The sequence below is a fragment of the Protomyctophum bolini genome (genome assembly GCF_963924005.1).
Source record: "Protomyctophum bolini genome assembly, chromosome: 3".
In the NCBI taxonomy this organism is placed as follows: Eukaryota; Metazoa; Chordata; class Actinopteri; order Myctophiformes; family Myctophidae; genus Protomyctophum; species Protomyctophum bolini.
This window is the reverse complement of record NC_137864.1, coordinates 42,983,813-42,998,339: the sequence shown is the minus strand read 5'-3', so window position 1 is coordinate 42,998,339 and position 14,527 is coordinate 42,983,813.

Below are 14,527 nucleotides of genomic sequence, written 5' to 3'. Positions count from 1 at the left end.
CACACACACACACACACACACACACACACACACACACACACACACACACACACACACACACACACACACACACACACACACACAAATATTGTTTTGTAACACTTGACATATTTACCATAAAGCAACTCAACGTAATTGATTAGTTTATCTCCAGCAGTTTGGTATGAATAAAATGTTTCCCCATAGACGTTTCAGAAAGTATTTATTTAAGCCTCAGACAAAGCCAACTCGGCTCCTGACAAATCATGACAATAAAACAAAGCATTTTCGGGCTGAAAAAATAATTAGAAAGAAGAAAAACTCTAAAAGGATTTTGTTTTCTTTCCAATTATTTGTTCGGCTCTAAATGTTTTGTTTTCTTGTCATGATTTGTCAGGACCAAAGTTGGCTCTTATTATTTAAAGACCCAAGTGGTCTTTTATACTTTCCGAAACGTCTAAAAATGAATGGGAAATTCTCTTTCGGGCCGCTTATCGTCGGGGGCGGGACTGCTCTATACTTGTGTCTTCCAGAATCCCTTATTTATTTTTCAACTTTGTTTTTATTTAGGGTTTACAGACACATATTTAAATAAACAAAAGCTAAAAACGACAACAACAGCATAATGCAACAACAACACAGTACAAAGACAAACTTCACGACAACCACTTAAAGACACAGAAATCAGCACAAAGTAAAACATGAAACAAAACAAAACAAACAAATCATTATAAAGTAAATTACAAAATAAAGAAAACTCAAATACAACCAGTTACTTGGGGCACCTTTTTAACTTTTCCATTCCATTACTCTATATTATGTTTCCAGAATCCCTTTTAAAGACTTTCCTTTGTCTCTCTCCACAGGTTTGGAGATTTCTGAGAGCCCCTTGGGAGTCGGGACAGAGGAAAGGAAACCCTGTAAGCAACCCAAATATACGACTCTCACTGAAACTTTATGAGCCATGTGCCAAAGCAATACAAGGTCTCAGGATAGGCTCTCCTCCCTTTTACTGTTCACCCTTCATCATACAGGCACTATATGAGACTCCATGAGGCCATATACGACGGCTGACGGTTACCCTATACTCTGGAGAAACGCACCTTTTTGAGACTTTTCTTTTTGTTCATGCTCTGCACTTCTCAAGCCCAAGCGTCTGCTATACATGACAAAGCAGCAAGGACACTTTCAGAACCACTCATCTACTCATGAAGTATTTAAAGTACATATGGCTCTCTCTCTCTCTCTCTCTCTCTTTCTCTCTCTTTCATATTCTCCTTGAAAGCTTTTTACCTTCGCTACATCTCACCTCTCTCCAGCGATGGCTAAAATAATTAATGCATTGTCTTCTTTCTCTGTACATCCACTATAGCTCGTTTGGTGTCATATCACATGAAGAACCCCGAAAGCAATGCCTAATAACATTTACAGTAAAGAACGTTCTACATAATAATATAAGAAAGAATGAAAGAGAAATGGGCCAAACTTAAAACATTTTGAAGAACTGAAAAAATACGTTTTATCACTGTCACACCCTTGTAGTGTGACTGACATACAGTGTGACACACACACACACACACACACACACACACACACACACACACACACACACACACACACACACACACACACACACACACACACACACACACACACACACACACACCTTTCTTACTTTGTTGTACTATATCTTTTGGGTGGAAAAGTGATTATTCTACAAATGTTTGTTCTAAAAGTGTCCACACCTTTGTCCTGTAATTCCTCTGGGAATCTCACTCTCTGTAACTGCCTTAAAGGACAAAATCATAAAGAGGAGTTTCTATCTGTTTAGAATAATGCACATGTTTTCAGTAGATAACAGAACAGCTAAAAGTGAAAAGCTTTATATTACAGTATGTAAAATAATAAATAATACAAAAAACTATCAATAAAGGTGATATTTTTCTCCAGTGTTGAATGACATGTTAGTTTGTGGTTTAAAGATGGAGTGTCGTTTTTTTCCCCAGTTTTTCATGTGTCTATGAGGTGACAGTACATACATTAGACCCCTTGGTGTGGTTGTTATGTGCAATGATATGTCATCCCTTTGTATTTGGGGTTTCTTCCTGGAGGCTGAAACCTTGACAGTCAAACGTGCCAATGAAAAACAAAAACGGTGATATAGTGACATCACAATATCATCCCCTCCCCTCCCCTAACCACTCCACCTTTATCATACAACAACAGCTGTGGGTGTGACTTCAGTTCAGTTCAGATCACCACCCATCACCACCCCCCAGGAAAACCAGGCATACTTAATGAACTGGTGGGCGTGTTCATATAAAAAACGACATCTTAACTAATACTGTACACTTATCGTCCTCCTTGCTATATATGAATAGCCGAATACTGGAGAACTCGGGTCGCCGACTCTTCTTCATCTTTGCCGAGATTTCTTCCCCTTTCGCCGACTCTTCGTCACTTTCCGGTCCGAGTTCTGTCTGAGAACCCGGACGGAAAGTGACGAAGAGTCGCCGAAACGGGAAGAAATCTCGGCACTGGAGCGCGCATCTAGCTACTGCATGATGATCATGCACGCTGATCAGACAGCAGATCAATAAAAGCATGCAAAAGCATTCAGCTTTCACAAGTGTGCCCATATAGAGAAGGAAAATAATTAAGAATTCGGTGGCATTTCTCTCAGTCCCTGTCGCAGGGTAAACAAAACGTCATATAGCACATGGCTAATTGTACCGTGCCAGGGAGGAGGAGGAGGCGGAGCGGCTGTAACTTTCTCCAGGCCAATAATGGATTTAATCATTCCAAATAGGTCTCCATTCATTGCTACGGTCGACATGCTCGTCTCACTGTCACTCGCTTTTAGTTTTGACTAACGCAAGCGCAAAGCAAAGCTATTGCTGCGCTGTGCAGAAGAGCCATTGAAGTTGATGTGAATGCGCAAGATTTGCGACATTGAGGGGGGCAGAAAACTGAGCGCTCGAGCACTGTTCATGCAGCCTGGAGTTCAGAGGAGTGGGACTAGCTGGAGTTTGATAGTTGAGATTGTAGAGCTTGTATATCTGTCTGTTTTTGCAGCTCCGGTGTCAGGGTAACAAGAAAAAATTATAGGCAGAGATGAAGTGAAGTTGAACAGCCAAGCAGCAGCAAGCTACGCTACGCTAAGCTAACATCATTCACCACCACCATGGCTGGTGTTGTGTTAGCTTAGCAGCTAAGCCTTAGCTTCTTGCAATGCTATAGCGTTCTCACTGCGGTCTCACGGTGCAGGCACTGTGGGCTGCTGCTTGGAGAGGAGAGGCTACAGGCGGCTCAGCGGCTGCTATGACCAAATTGATTGTGTGCAACATGACAACTGTTTTAAAGTATTGTACAGTGACAACTATTGAAACTTTATTGTAAACAAACACTGCGGTCCACCCAGCTCCACCCCCCTGGCTACAGCAGGCAGCCAGCAGTGAGCCTGAGCACCGCGGCGAGCGTTGTTTCCTTCCTGAAAATGATCATTATCATCGCTCCCGTTGACTTTCATTCCCGTCCCGTCCCGATCACGGGATTAATAAAAAAATGTGGTTGTGTTGCTTTAGCATCGTTAGCACAGTAGCTAGCAGTAGCTAACATTCAGAAACTTGCAGCTGCAGCTGCTGAAAGTGCCCCGAAACGTGGAGAATATTCGGCAGAATCTGAAGAAGAGTCGTCGCGCGGCGAATCTTCTTAAGAGTCTGCCGAATATTCTCCACGGTTTGCCGACTTGTCTTGAGAAGTCGGCAAAAAGGGTAAATCCGCCGAGTGTTCTTGTTACCGAATAGCCTACCTCAGTGATACTCAACCTCAGGCCCGCGGGCCACATCAGGCCCGCGGGACCATTATGACTGGCCCACCAATGAAAATCTAAAAAAAAGAAGAAAAAAAAATCTGGAAAATGAAAAAAAAAAAATCTGAATGAAGTTATCTTTAATTACATTATTATAAGTAATACTATTAGAGTTGTACTATTACTCGAACGAAAATAAAAGCTTGGGGGGGGGGGGGGGGGGAGATGCAATGCAAATGAAAGACATATACTGTGTATCCCTATTCCCTGACATAATTTTATAGCTAAACGGACAGAATTCTATTTTATTTGAATGATGAAACCCAGCTGCCATTAATAGTTGGAAATGGAAATGGAAATTGCGGGAATTGCGGAAATGGAAATTGCGGAAATTGCGGAAATTGCGGAAATTGTAATTGCGGAAATGGTGGAAATGGAAATTGCGGAAATTGCGGAAATGGAAATTGCGGAAATGGAAATTGCGGAAATTAATGTCGTAATTTTATCTACTGGCCCCTGGCCCCTTGCCATTTTTGTAATGTGGCCCACAGGTACATCTATTTGAGTATCCCTGGCCTACCTGATGGAGCATGTTTTAGGGTGGGGGAAAAAATCACGGCACTCCATCTTAAAAACGATCCAACGCCGGGCTCCAATGTAGGAGAGTCGAAGCAGGCCCCTCGTCAGCCCATACTGTATCACGTAACCAGAATGTATGGTGACCTAATTAATGTCAATTGCAAACGCACACTAGCTTGAAAACAGTGAAATGCACGACTACACAGTTGACACCACAATTATATTGGGCCACTATAGCGATATAGACAACTATTCCTAATACATTATAGTTGTATAGGTTAGTCACAGGTGGAATGCATTAACATTTAATGAGGTTAAATCAACATGTGTTGGGCTGCTTGACTAGATCTGGTGTTGACGCGACACATGCGACAGTGCACCACAAACAATGATAAACGTTAGGGTGATTATGCAACCACATCAGATACAAAACATTATTCGTGGCGGGGAACTACAACACAAGAAGTCCAATGCACTCTGCTCCAGTCAAGTGAAAAAAGCCTTTATTATAACGGCATGGCAAAGATCATTAAAATACAGACTCAAAGCCTTTCGGCTATACAAGCCTTGGTTCAGTGTCCCATGACCAAGGCTTGTATAGCCGAAATGCCGAACACTTGAGTGCCAGCTTGGACCTCTTTATTTTTTCAGGTGCTCGCCAACGAGCACCTGTTTTCAGTTCACAACTGCAACGACCACGACAGCGCTTCTTTTCTCTATTCAACACTTTAAAAACATTGTTGGTGATGATGATGATGCACTGTGACAGCTATAGGGATGGACTGGACAAGTCTTATAGCCACAATTTGCAACAATAGATAACATCGTCACCACCTATAGTCATACTGACGGCCTATAGCCTGATTGGCTGCCACACACGCTGCCTATAAGCCAATGGGAGTGTAGTATGATTGCCTGGCTGCCTAGTATAATGCACCACCATAGAGGTGCCACGCCCACACGCACAGCGAAAGGGGCTGATTTCCACACCGCAGCGAGCAGGCTGTACGACCGCAGCGGCAGCCTCGGACAGCAGCTAATGTTACGACAGCAGGAAAGCGACAACAAAACACAATCATTCATTGAACCACGCACAGAACGTCGGAAACGAATGAACGGCCGCGAGGTTGTGCCAGACAAACAATACATTTTATTAAAATAATAATATATGGGGGAAAAACAAAGACAACAAAGGGGGACAGCGCAGATCGTGCCTGTTTCACCTAACATATTATTATTATATGCAATCATCCCTTGTTTAATAATGGGTTGAATCTAGAGTTGCAACACACTCCATAGATAGTTCGGCAGCCGGGGGTTGACGGGTGGGACATTTGGGGCGGTGGTGCATGGCTCAGGGGTATAGAGTGGCTGGATGGTAACCGCAAGGTTGCCAGTTCGAACCCTGTGGGCTCTCCCAGAGTTAGTGTTGAAGTATCCTTGAGCAAGACTCTGAACCCCTAATTGCTCCTGATGTGCAGGTTGGTGCCTTGCATGGTTTCCGCCGTCCTCGGTGTATGAATGTGCGGGTGAATGTAATGCACAATATATGTAAAACGCCTTGGATAAAGGCGCTATATAAATTTACCATTTGGTATACATCTATTTTATTGGCCTAAAATATTGTCTGTATACTGTATATAGACATTATTTTAGGCCAATAAAAAAGACTACATAGGCTACCAGATTTCCCACTTTAAACAAAAGAAGCCTGTCGGCTGCCGGACTATGACAGCCCATTCATCCAAATAGAAAAGTCTGATCTTGTATTAAACAATGTTAAACTCACCAACAGCTGCAAGGCAAGCTTGAATTAAGGCAAGCTTTGCAGAAGATTGAAGGAGAATAATTCAAGCTTGCCTTACAGCTGAAATGTTGCTGAGTTTAATACAAGCAGATAGGACTTTTCTACTTGGATGAATGGTCCGTCATGGTCCCTCTATACTCCAGATTCTCCCTAAGATTCAACCCATTAGAAAATTAGAAAATGTTGCAAATTGTGGCTAGACATGTCTGTGCACACAGAGGCCTAATGAACAGCAAACAAAAGTATTGATTATTCAAATGAATAGAAAGAAGTGATGCTTCCATAAGTTCACCTTCAGAGTTTTTCTGCTGATTAAATCCTTAGCCATCTTATGTCGAAGCCATACTGCCTACTTTGACATACGATGACAAAATAGTGAAAATATCTACCCGCTCATATTGCGGCGTGTTGTGAGCTTGTAAAAACATCACATGGATGCACCTGGGACGTATCCTTAGTGATGTATCCCAAGGTCATCACCTGGGACGTATCCTCAGTGATGTATCCCAAGGTCATCAGGGTTTCGGGTCTCCCAACATCATACCCCTCACTCAGGTGATCCAGCCGAGGTGATAAAGTCCCGACTTACGTCCCTGCAGTAGCTACCCACGATCAGTCCCATTAGGGAAAGACCAGGGCCACACAGTCCGCCGCTCCCGAACTACTCTGCCAAGACTGGGAGGTCTTGCGCGTGGAAGGACTAGGCTCTGTGGGTTGAGTCCTGTCCGGGCCCCTCCTATGTGGAAGGACTATAGTCTCTGTGGGTTGAGTCCTGTCCGGGCCCCTCCTACGTCTTACCAGGTCCACTCCTGCTCTCACACTTCATTCAGGAGTGGCGGATTCTTGAGCCGCAGTGGTGCTGCAGGCTCCACCTGGTCAACAGTGGTGCTGCAGGCTCCACTTGCGGCTTGAATGGCCCTCCTAAATATATGTTATATATTGCTATTCTTTGAAAATGTTGAACATTTCGAAACTTTGTGATTTATTTTGAAATGTTTTGAGAAATGTGAAAGATTTGGAATATCTCTGTTCTCTTCTAATGTGCTGTGCAAGGGAGTAATGTATAGCAGAGCTAAAAGATCTAATTTAATCACCCTTGTATTTACATTTTATAAATAAAATCTATCTATTTGTGAGTTAGCTGACTGAACTTACTCAAATGTCACGTTGAACGTGTGTTGGATTGACTGACTTGTGGTCACGACCACAAGTGAGGAGGCAGAGGCAGGAGATATATGTCAAACTCAAGGCCCGGGGGCCAAATCAGGCCCGTGAATGAATTATCTTTGGCCCGCGGGATGATATTTAATCAGTATTAGAACTGGCCCTCTGGTATATTATTGCACGGACCACCATAATACTACAAGTCCTGCTTTGTGAGGATCATAGAACAGGAAACTGAGCTTAATAATAATGCATTTTCAGTTTGAAATGCATTTACTTTTTTGCTATTAGCCTGGGACGTCCTCCTGACCGCGGTGCCCGTGTGTTGAAACACAGTCCGGCCCTTGAGGCTTGACTTCGACCAACTTCTTTATTTTGGCCCACCGTGTATTTGAGTTTGACATCCCTATACAGTATATCTTGTGCCACCCCTTAACCCTTATCCCTAAACTAATTTGCCATTTCTTACTATTTTAAAAAAACCGTTTGAAATAGTTCAAATAGCCGATCTACAAGCTCACAATGTCTCGATGTAGATCAGCTATAGTTGAACTATTTTAAAATGTTTTTCAATGTTTTTCAATGTTTGGCAAATTAGTTTAGGGATAAGGGATAAGGGTGGCGCAAGATGGAGCCCATACTGTATTAACCCTAGAACACTAAACATACATTTTGTCACACCATTTTGTCAACATGGCAACTTGAGGTACTCTTCTTTAATATTTCATCAAGACTTTTCACCTGTGCCACAGTCGGTAGTGCTGTCGCCTCACAGCTAGAAGGTCCTGGGTTCGATTGGAACCCTCCTGCAGGAACCCTAAAAGCAGCTGTTGTTTCCCTGGGGACTCTTTTAGTCATGCACCACCATGGGAGTAGGAGACAGGAGGAGAGAACAAGTAAGTGTTGAGAAACATAGCCATGACATTTACATTGAATACATTTCTTGGAACTCAGGTTGCCATTATCATATCCACGACTGGGAGACACTTTTTTTTGCAGAGCCTGGGAGTCACAGGAGGCGCTTGTTTCACAGGTTATAGGGTTAAGGTTAGGTTTAGGCATTGTTTTTGTGTATGCTCTAGTCATTTCCACTACACTCCGTCGACTACAATATAAATGTTTTGGAGTAAAAGTACAATATTTGCCTCTGAGATGTAGTGGAGTAGAGTAGAGTAGAGTAGATGTAAAAGTACTGGAAACTTCTATAAAATTGTGGAGGGTTGAGGGAGGTAGCAAAGTGACATGATATAGATCCAATTTATGGGAAAGGGAATCAACTCTTCCTGGCCAGATTTATACTGAGCTGAACATTTATACCACAGAGGAGGCTATAAGTACGGCTGGAACAACTTTCACAGCAAGAGCAAAGGAGGACAGAAAGTATTAGTCGGGAGAACACATTTTATTGCTGTTCTAGAGAGGGAGAAATGCCATCCTGGAAGGCTGAACTAGGATGTAACAGTATGGGGTAACAGTATGGGGTAACAGTATGGTGTAACAGTATGGGGTAACAACAGTATGGGGTAACCAAAGTAGTTTGGTACTTAAAAGAAGGTGCGGGGGGTGAAGATGGCGATGTGGGATTTGGAAATAAAAGCATGTACTTTCCTAAATCTTCAAAGATGTAAACATGCCATCTCGTTATATGTATTTATTCTGTTCTGTGACCTTCCTTGAAAATAGTTTCAAAACATGGTGCCGTTGGTCCAAAACTTCTCTGAAGTACAACGCTAGCACCAAATTGCTATTAGTTTGGCCATAAAGAATCAAGTTCAAACTCTGGGTAACATTATGGAAACCACACACACACACCAGCATATTTACTTATACCTTATTGTATTTGTCTGTTCTTCTTCTTCTGCCGCCCAAAAGTAGCAGTTCTGGCTTAACTCTGTTTTTACGAAATTTGGCAATATGGTTGAACGGTGAGGACGCGAAGCCCACGACCATTGGCCTAAGGGTGGCGCTATAGCACTCATTTTAAAATGAATAGGCATAGCTCATTAACCGTTTGACCGTTTTAAAATGTATACAATTATTTGAATTTGTTTTATTTATAAAAAAAATCTATTGAAAACATAATAGCATAACATAAACAAATAACAAAAAAAAGTATATCTGTGATCTGACATGAGGGGATAGCTGGGAGGAAGCCACCTATGTCTGTTTATGACTCATTCCTAAAGCCAATCATTTGATGACCTTTGTGTCTCCTTTGTGTCTCCATGGGGATCAGAGGGAGCTGGTCGTCAAACTATTGGCTTAGGAATGTGAAAAAACAGAATATCCATGAATTCAAGTCTCCATGGGGGGGGGGGGGAGTAATTGATAGAAAACTATTTTCATATTGTCATTTTAGGGGTGAACTGTCTTCTATCCTGTCTATCCCCAGTCCAGCAAAGTACTGAGCATATAGTGGTAAATGTGTGTGTGTGTGTGTGTGTGTGTGTGTGTGTGTGTGTGTGTGTGTGTGTGTGTGTGTGTGTGTGTGTGTGTGTGTGTGTGTGTGTGTGTGTGTGTGTGTGTGTGTGACTGTGTGTGTGACTGTGTGTGTGTGACTGTGACTGTGTGACTGTGACTGTGTGTGTGACTGTGTGTGTGTGACTGTGTGTCTGTGTGTGACTGTGACTGTGTGTGTGTGTGTGCGTGCGCGCGTGCCAACTAAAAGTTAAATATGGCGAACACTACATTGATAAGACTATTGTCAGCACCCTTATTTACTATTGCACGCACACACGCACATGCACACACAGGCGGCTGATAAGATTTAACACGTCCGTTATCTCAGCGAATGTGAATCACTGATTCCAGAAGCGAGTGCATCAGCAAAATGCTATGAGCCTCTCGCTGATGTGGACAGCTATTGACAAAAGGCATATTTACTGTGCTCACTGTCTGTCTGTGCGCGCGCATGCGTGTGTGTGCGTGCGTGTGTCAGAGAGAGAGAGAGAGAGAGAGAGTGTGAGAGAGATTTACTGTGTTCTTCTTCAATCTATCAGCGCTTCACTGCTTGGTGGTCGCAGACAGAAGGTGACAGATTTGATGGAGATGCACAGAGGCGGACAATAAGGGGACAGAACACGGCCAGCCGTATATAAATAAATCCCTATTCTGGGGAAAACCTTTGCAGATCTGCGAAGCTTACAAAACGTGTTGCGTTAATTATTGTCATAATACCTTGTGAATATTTATGAGTGCGTATCACTATAATTATACAGCATTATAGCAGACGTGTATATATAATGCATTATGCATTATGGGACATGTGTGACCTAAAACCTTTCTTAATCACATACATGACTTCACATCACGTTCCTGGGACTGAAAAATCCATTTCATTTAACACTCTGCATTAAAGGACCACTTCACCACTTTTCAACCTGTATATATATCCTATAGTCCTCACTAATAATCTTGAAAAAAATGGTGCAATTATTTTCTACTCTACCGTCTTCCAGTGACATCATCGATGGGGAATACAAGCTAATACAAACTGCAGGCTTTCTAGTCCTGAAAAGTTGCAATCTGAACTAATTTTTTGTAAAAAAAATCTTGTTTAAAAAATAATCTGCCTAATGATGATGTCACTGGAAGACAGGGTTTCAATGGGAGTGCACACTCACTCAGAACTCCCTCTTTGTCTCTCTTTCATGGCTGAGGGAAGTAGGGGTGCTGGGGGGTGCTGGGGGGGGCGTGAGGCACCCTCTCCTCCCTAGGCACAGCCCCCCCCCCCCTCGGACAGGAGGGGAAAAACAATAATAATTGTAATCAAAACCGATTTATTTTACTAGGCCTAATAAATATGCTGTATCACAGTATCAGCGCTTTATCCTGGTTCATTGCTCATTGTCACTTTGCTCATGTGTGTGCGCAGATGACGAAAATGCGCGTGCACAAGGCGCGTGCACACTCCCTACTGAACGCTCAGCACCTCCTACTGTAAATATCTTCCCGCAGCCATGCTTTCTTTGGTGGGCGTATATAGTTATATGCATATCCAGGACCATATCCCTAATCCTAATCCGAACCATAACCTCACAAAACTATATACGTATAACACAACTCTAACCTAAACCTCACAGAAACTATGCCTATAAACCTAACCTCAAAAGAATGCCCATACCTGAGTGAAATATATTGGGGAAAGTCCAGTGCACACCCAGGAGAAGATATAGCTTCCTTCAAGACCCAGCTGATGTCCATCAGGGTGTTAAGCCTGGCAATTAACTTGTCAGGCTGTACCAATAGGGACCAGGGAAGCGAGAAGGGAGTATGGATGAGGGGTTAGGTTTGGGTTTTTGTTTGCTATATTAGATGTTGCTGAAGGGTGTGTATAAGGCCCTATAACCACACCAAAGGGTCACCATTAACGTGCAGCAAGACATATCACACCGCAGGGACAACGCTAAAACCGTCTTGGTGTGATTATAGGGCTTTAGGGTTAGCGGGGGGGGGGGGATGTGCCAGTGCCTGGATGTGTTATAATGGAGGCCCGTGATGGTATATTCCTGGAGGTTATATGTTTACCAGCTCGGAGATGAGTCTCTGTTCATATCTGCCAGCTGGAGGTTATGCTGTAGCTTATTATGTCATGACTCAAATGTGTGTTAATTCAGTAAATGGCACATCTATTTATTTATTTATTTTTTCTATAATTCTTATCCCACGATTTTGTAGCGCGTGGAAGGAACACGTTATTCCAACCAGTTCCTTTCCCCTCCATCAGGCGCCCCGGCTGGCCAGGGGGAGGCAGTTTAGAGACCAGGATTACTGCATGTTTTTTGTGAGGGTACTACCTACCCTATAGGCCGGGGACACGGGGAGAACATGCGTGTTAAATGGCACATCTGTGAAAACATCTCTGCCTGTCTGACTTGTCATTCTACACCTATAGCTCTACACCACACGTCTCCATCCTGTTTGTAATGGCCTCACTACTCCCACACCACCACAAAGCCTTACACTGCCCCTAGACTCTGGTTTCTTTAAAGCCTGATTTGCATAGACTTATCTGGTCATCCGGGGCGCCTGATGGAGGGGAAAGGAACTGGTTGGAATAACGTGTTCCTCCCGCGTGCTACGTCCAACCGGGGGAAAACTCCCCCCAATAAGAAGCGGCTTGTAGACTTCTCATGCATTGAAGGTCAGTCCTATAGAACATGTGCAGCCTGTAGCCTTGCTTACAGAACCAGCACTGAAACACATCATCTACTCCCTCCTTCCTCTCTGTCCTCAGTTGACCCAGGCGTGTTCATTTGAGGGAACACATCAATTCTATCAGCAGCTCAGTGGAAACATACACACACACACAGACAGACAGACACACGCAGGCATGCACAAGATTGACTTATAAGGCCATTCCATCAACGTTTTATCCATTTGCTATGGCGGACTGAGTATGTCATTATTTCAGAGGCTGCAAGGCTGAAAGGGGATTTCACTTGACATATTATTGTACCGCTGTATCTCACACACAAGAGCTTCCGACAAGTACAATACTGGAGCTTATCACTTGTGGCGTGCTCCATTTTGTTCAAGTTCTTAATTTGTCTCCATAGGGAAAGACTGGCTTCCGTCAGGAAATGTCTTGATGTTGCACTCCTAAATTAGCCAATAAAATATGTATTATGTACACTTCAGGACAATTATGTGGGAATTATAGTTCTAATCTATTTTGAATTTGCATAGTACTTGATAATGAAAGTTATGAGACGAGTATAGGCTACATTGAGTCGCCAATGTCCGCATGTAGAAATGTTTGCATGAAACATTGGTTCCAGTGTTGATTTTGACAGCAAAATGTTTATTTTAGTTTTAGTCATTGTCTCTTGAATAGTTTTCATGTAGTTTTAGTCACATTTTAGTCACCTGGAATGTTTTAGAGTTAGTCTGGTTTTAGTCGACTAAATCTACAGTTGATAATGTATTTTGGTGAGCCTTGATGCCGTCGTAATGACTGATTTTACACTTGCTGAAAATAGCCGATCTACAAGCTTACAGCGCTTTGTGCTGTGACGCGTTGTGAGTTTGTAGAGCTGCTATTTTCAGCATGCAACCAAATGTAACATGACTTATACTGGATCTCTTGTCCACTATAGTCCCTTCTTATATTTCTACTCATAGTCTACTTTTTATTTGTTTACGAAATTGGCAATATATTTAGTCTCAGTTTAGTTATCATAGCTTAGTTTTCATTTAGATTCCATGTAATTTTCGTCAGTGAAAAAAGGAAGTCGCCGAAAGTTATTTTTGTCATAGTATATTGGTTCAGAAACGTTTGTCATTGAATGTATCCACGGTTAAATCAACACTGATTGGTTCAGAAACGTTTGTCATTGAATGTATCCACGGTTAAATCAACACTGATTGGTTCAGAAATGTTTGTTATTGAATGTATCCACGGTTAAATCAACACTGATTGGTTCAGAAACGTTTTACATTGAATTTATCCACGGTGTGAGGACACAAACAATGCAATGCAAACGACTTCATGTAACATTATCGTATAAAATGTTGCATCTGGCTGACATATTGACATTTTTATGTGGTCCTGGACAACTTCAAGTTACACCCACATCAAGTTCTCTCCTGCAGTGCCAGCGTGTTGCAACTATCTCTGTAGTCTGTACAGTCAGTACGTTATCTCATACTGACGCCTGAGGAGAACGCCTCCACTATAAGCTACACCTCTCTTTCCCACATTCTCTCCCTGTACTACTACAGTCATGGTTTGAGTCTCCCCCTGTCTGTATTCCCACTTCGGCCACTCCCTCATCCCATTCCTCACTTCAGTCCTAATTTACACACCTGGACTGGACTCTCTGCACACACACATTGTCAGTTCATACATTCATGTTATGATGTCCTATACCTTGGAGCTCTTGTCTGTGTCTTTGTTCCTCTGGACCCTGCATGCCTTGAATACTTCTGGTAATTTGCTCGTACCTTTGTTTTTGCCTTTTTGGGATTGCTTATCCTCTGCCTGTTGTCAGATTTAGTTATCTTGACTTTGTTCTGCATTATTTAATAAATGAGTGTTTTGAACACTAGTTTCTGCTGGTTGTGACTCTGCATTTGGGTTCAGCACATTTTTGCCATCGTGAGTCGTGACACTCCCACCCTTGCCTTGTTGTGAGTGATGTCATGCTGTGGGTCGTGTGTGGTCACACGGTGGATCATCCGTTTCC